Below are 6,462 nucleotides of genomic sequence, written 5' to 3'. Positions count from 1 at the left end.
ATTAAAAAGACTAAAATGCTGTAACGTGGGGTCTTTGTGAAGTTGAAGAATCAGAAGTCAACTCTAACAAAACCAGGGAACCAGTCAAACCAACCAAGCAAGCAACCAGTCAGCGATGGTCGCAGCGTGTGGCGTCGAACGTTGAAAAAGTGAAACTCTACTCGCTGCGCGTGTAACCTAGAAATGGAAAAGTGGTGCTCAACCACAAATCACTCGAAAATTGTGTGTTTCTAACCAGTTATCAAAAAAAGAAGAAAAAAATTTTTCCAATTCTTCAAATTCCTATTAGAATAAAATTCGAAAAAATTACATTCCTTCATTAGATTAAAAAATTAAATTCTGTCTTTTTGTAAATTTAAAAAAATTAATTTTGCTTTTAAAAAAAATTCTTTTAAAAAATATTTACAGGGAAATCAGGGAAAAAAGGGAAAGTATAACTCGTCAGAGGAATCAGGAAAAAGTCAGAGAATTTCGTCCAAAGTACTGAAAAACTATTAAATTTATATTAATAATAAATAATATTATAAAATATTAAATAAGAATTCATAACAAAATCCCAAATTCTTCAATTTTTTTTGTCTACCTCAAAAACTTTGAAATCATCACGAATTTTAGTGAAAAAAAACCATAAATTTTTTATACTTTTAACAATAATTGAACTTTAGAGAATATAAAATTTAATTTATTTTAAATAATTTAATTCTTGAAGAGCTATATCATAAATTAATTACCAAATAATTTTACTTAAAAAATCCAGAAATAATTAAATTCTAAAAGAGTTGCTTGAGTTTTTATAATTTTATAATTATTTAAAAATTTTTTAATTTCAAATAATAAATTTTATAATTTTTATAAAAAATTGACTTTCTAAAAGTTTCAAATTGAAATTTTGGAAAATTTGAATTTTAATGAAATTAAAAAGTTTTTTGGGAAATTTTTGTTCAGATTTTTTTTAAATTAATTAAATTATTAGAGAATTTTGTAAAAATTATTAAAAGTAATTGATTTTCAGAAGAGTTTTAGTTAAAAATTTTGAGAAAATAATTGAATTGAAATTTTGAAGATAATTTTAAAGAAGTTACAGTGTAGCAATTTTGATAAATTATTCAATTACAAATTTTTTAAATTTATAATTGAAAAATTTTGAAACTCGAATTTTTTAAAAATCTTATGAAAAAATAAGAATAATGATTAAATATTTTTATCTTAAAAAAACTATTGATGCACAAAATTTTAAAACAGAGCTAAAGAATTTAACAATTTAAAGAAAATGATTCTGACAAATTTTGAAATTATCAAAAAAGAAAAGAAAGAAGACGAAAAAATAAACTTTAAGAAATTCCAAGCCTTTTATGAGTTTTAAGAAAATTTTAAAAAATTCCATACATTTTCCATGATTTTCGTGACATTCTGTAGAAACTTGGCTAGTTTAAAAAAAAACCTCTTTTTATGAAATTAAAAAAAAATTGATTAAAAAAACCCCAAAGGAAGTGTTTAAATAAATTAAAATTTTTCCTTTCTCATGAATCTGATGGAAAAAAAATTGATTCAACTTATAGAAACAGAATGTTTCATTAAAACAAATTTTTTCCCTAATATATTATATAATGTTTGAAAAGTGATAAAACGAATTTATTTTTTCCATGTACACTTGAAGAACACCTGCGATACAACAATGAAATAAATTGATAGATAATATTTTCTGTAGTAAAAAATAATTTTCGGTAATAAAGGAAAATTTATAAATTCAACAAAAAAGAAAAGTAAATGAGCGCCAGAAATGAGAAGAAGAGTATCAATTTTTGTTCTTTTTTTAAAATGGAATATAATGGGGATTGAATAAGAAAAGACAAGATAGTATTTAGTGAAAGTAGTATCAAAGTACTCGACTTGTACGGCTCCAGGCGACTGCAGCGCCAAGGATCAAGGCCGGCTCCTTATACAACTATTCAACGAACGATAATATAACAAGAGTAATAAATAAGAGTTGCCTTATAATACTGTTCAGGTTTAACCATCGAATCAAAATTCAATGCGCTCGGAAGCTGATTACTCATTAATCCGTTAATCTTTTTTTTCATTTTTATAAATAACTTATTGTATAATATTAATATAACTTATTGTATATATCTTGATATTCGTCTCTAATCTTCAATTTTCTAGAACTTTTCGCTTAAAAGTTAATAATTAAAAATTGCATATAATTTATTATTGCTGGATTAATTTTTCCAAGGTTACCCCCTGAAGTTATGACTGAGCGTTGATTACTAATTACAGCTACCATAAATTAAATATTTATCTAAACTTTCATAATCAAGAATATTTTTTGCAATATCAAAATAATCGTATAAAATATTTCAAAATAAAGTGTAGAAAAATATAAAGTAAAAATTTTAATTAGACTGGTTAATTAAATTTTAAGTGCACAAGGCTTACTACTTAGGGTTACTTTTTTTATTGAGTAATGCATACATCTTATTGAAAAAAAGTAATTAAAAAATGTTGAGAATTCGAATTAAAGTAACTAAACATTTTTTTATACAGAAATTATCCGTATGTAGAATTTTCTGCTGTGTCTGGCTATTATCATCTTTTACTACTTGTCAGCCTCGTTCACTTGTTTAACTCATGAAATAGCAAACTTAGAAATGCTCTTTTTTTATTTACCCATTTGAAAACTGCTTTTGAGATATTTTTCCTCAAAATTTGCTTCAAGTCCGTAAAAGTCAATTTTTTGAAAAAAGAGCCGTAAATTCCGTAATTTGATTGAAAAAGGACGAAAATTTCGTAAATTTTGCTGAAATTTAGTTATGTTCAAAATTTTTTTAAAAATTCTCGTCAAAACTTCAATTATCTTTAAAAGTAATAAAATTCCTCTCCGAAATTCAATTATTTTCAAAACTTTTCATAAAACTCTTGGCAAAATTTCAATTATTTTCAAAAATTCTCCTCAATTCAATGATTTTCAAAATGTACTATATTAATAAAATTTTCCAAAAAAATTCAATTATTTTCATAAATTATAAAATTTTTACAGAAATTCAATTATTTTCGTATATAATAAAATTCTTTTTAGGAACTCAATTATTTTCATAAATAATAAAACTCATTGTAGAATTTCAATTATTTTTAATAAAATTTTAATCGAATTCCTCAAAAAATGTAATTATTCTTAAAAACTTTATTAAAATTCGTCGGAAGAATTCAAATATTTAAAACTTTGTTGATAAAATTCTTTATAAGAGTTGAATTTTAAGAAACATTGAATTATTTTTTGAATAAATTAATTATTTTTGTATTTAAATAATTGAATTCTAGTAGAATATTCTAATAAAAATTAATTTAAAAATGAATTTTACTTAAAAACAAAGAAATCAAAATTTCAATTATCTTTAAAAATAATAAAATTATTCTCCAAGATTCAATTATTTTCAAAAATTTTAATAAAATTATTGTCAAAATTTTAATTATTTTCTAAAATTCTTCTCAATTTAATGATTATCAATATGCACCATATTAATAAAATTTTCCAAAAGAATTCAATTTATTTTCTAAAATTTTAATAAATTCTTTGAAACAATTCCATTATTTTTTTAAATAGTAAAATATTTTCAAAATTTCAATAATTTTCAAAAAAATTCTACAAAAGAATTGGATTTTTTTCTTAATTCGTTATAAAACTTTGCAAAAATTCAAATATTTTCTAAAATTTTAATAAAGATTTCGAAATAATTCAATTACATTTATAAATAGTAAAATTCTTTGCAAAAATTAATAAAATAATATCAAAGACTAATCGAAGACTCGGAGTTAATGATATCTTCATGTTTTATAGTTATGAAAAAATTTAATTGATATTTTTAAGTAAAATGTTCTCTTATTTGACTTGAACATAGTTCAAAAATAAAAAAAATTGAATGGTCGTTTTAATGAAAAACTAATTTTTGTTGTCCCCATTCTTTAACCATTGGATTCGCTCATTAGCAATACTTTGCCATTTTTTACCCATAGTTCCCCATATAATTTGACATTTTTTACCCATATTTCTATTTTCACGCCATTTTTCATTTTCCTACTCTATTTCTTATAGAAAATAGAAAGAAATAAATAATTTTCGAGGACAAAATAAAATTCCCACAGTAATGTAGATAAAATGCGATAAAATTAACATTCCTTTCTCCTTATCATATAATATCAATGTATATTATGACAATCCTGTTAAGAAAACTGATGGCTTACCGCCTTTGATCGATAGTAATGTGGTGGGCCCACATGAAACTCCTCTGCAAGAGCGTTTAGCATGTGAAACTAAAGAGTCATTCCACCACGCCTTCTTTTATTGGCCTACGCACTTTTCTATTTCCAAGAACAACAAATTTTTTTTTATTTACCCTCGAGAGCAAATGTGACGGAATTTTTTATAATTTTCTCGTCATCAGTTTTTAACATAAAAAAACAAAAACATTTTTCAATTGTCCTCTTTTTGCCAATATCTTTCTTTCTTTATAAAAATATTTTAAAATTCAAAGAAAAAAAAATTTTCCATTTAACATTGTATACTTCAAAGAATGAAAATTAATTAACTACTATTTAAATTATCATTAAGAATCACACCACATTTTCACGTTTTATCTAGGTAATAAAGACTAATTTTCTATATCTCTATTAATATTTAATAATACTTTGTAAGTCGAGCCGCAAGTGTAAAATACTCGTAGATAAAAAAAAGTTCCAAAAAGAACAAAAATATGTTAATTAAGACTTTAAAAGTACCTCCTGTTTACGTCAAGAATTTTTCACAGAATTCCTCTTAAGATTCTTTTCTTTTTTTTCACATATATATAATATGTATTGGACTATGGCATCATTCGTAACTAATGGCGTCAGACAAAAAAAACAGAGTGAAACATCGTTTTCCATTGGTTTATGTTATTGACATTTGCTGAGAATCTTGTTTTGAGTTTAGCAAATGACGTAATGTAAAATTATAGGTTCAAATACCTTTTGATGCTAACGGTAGTAAATATCAAAATTTATAGTTTTTGGAATTTCCTTCCTTTGAAAAGCACAATTATCTCAAACTTTTATATTTATTTAAATGAAAACTAATTTTATATTTATTTAAATAAAAACTAATTTTATTTTTATTTAAATAAATAATATAAAGATAATTCATCTTTGGTTTTAATAAAGAAAATTTCCAGTATCAATTTCACGAAATGATAAAATAAAGATAATCTTATTTTTTCAATCTTTAAAAAATGTATTTTGATTCTTATTTCAGAGCTTTTATGAGTGAAATAAAAAATTTCTTGATTTTAAAAATGAAGAGGAAGAAAAAATTTAAATTAAAAATTCTCGCGTCCTCAACATATTTCTATTTTATTATCGCGACATTCGGGGTAATAATACCCATTTCAGTTTTTAATGAGTAAAATTTTTATATCGAAGATTTCATAGAAAGTTTTTTATTTTAAAATAATTAATAAATATTTTCTAATAAAATAAAAAAAAATTTACATTTTAAGAATTATCCCGTTTGAGAGTATTAACTTTGTATATATAAATATTTTACTCAATCTCTTTTTTTAATCTCAGTGTGCAGAAATCTTGACAAAAAAAATGTATTTTACATATTAGCTTTTTCTGAAATTTACACCTGCACGATAAGGTGTGTATAGCTATAAATTTTGCAAAGTCATTGCGATAATATGTTCACAATCTCAATGACGTAAATTTTCAAGAAGGCTCGTTCAATATTTCGCCAATCAGAATACATTTATCAACAAAATAGTAAATGGACCAATATTCTGTTCATAAACAGATCGTCACTATAAACGTTATTTATAACTCATTAACGGTAATATTTAATAATAATTCCTACACTGAACAAACATTTTTTATTTTTATTCAAATAACCAATTACTTATCTACAAATAAATGTTTACTTGAATCAAATAAATTGTAATTTAATAATTACTACTAAATAATAACTGAAAAAATTTTAAAGGACCCTTACAATTTTTTACTGGTTCTTTAAAGGGCCAGTAAATTTGCACAGATTTTAGTAGTTTTTTATTTTAAAAAATTTATAAATAAGAAGTCAATTTGATAAAAAGATTCGTCAAAATAAATGGCCGCAGCCCTAAAGCTTAAAAATAAAATTAAAAAAAAATTAAATATAGAATTTAAAATCTTTAAATATAAATTATTAAATAATTTACTGAAATAAAATAAAATAATTTATTGACCATTATTAATATATTGATTCAAGTAAATTATATTCGAACCAATAATAATTTCCGTATGTATTCGAAGCACAAGGATATGTTTGGAAAACCGGAAAAGTTTCCATCGCTCGTTATATAGAATCAAATATTTTTTTTAAAAATTTCAAATCGCACAGAGAATCAATTAATCATTTTATCATTAGGAAAAATCTTTTGGTAAACAAACTCTGAA

The sequence above is a fragment of the Leptopilina heterotoma genome, unplaced genomic scaffold, assembly GCF_015476425.1.
Source record: "Leptopilina heterotoma isolate Lh14 unplaced genomic scaffold, ASM1547642v1 Lhet_42, whole genome shotgun sequence".
Classification (NCBI taxonomy): Eukaryota; Metazoa; Arthropoda; class Insecta; order Hymenoptera; family Figitidae; genus Leptopilina; species Leptopilina heterotoma.
The sequence above is the reverse complement of the archived record's forward strand: the minus strand, read 5'-3'. Positions refer to the sequence as shown.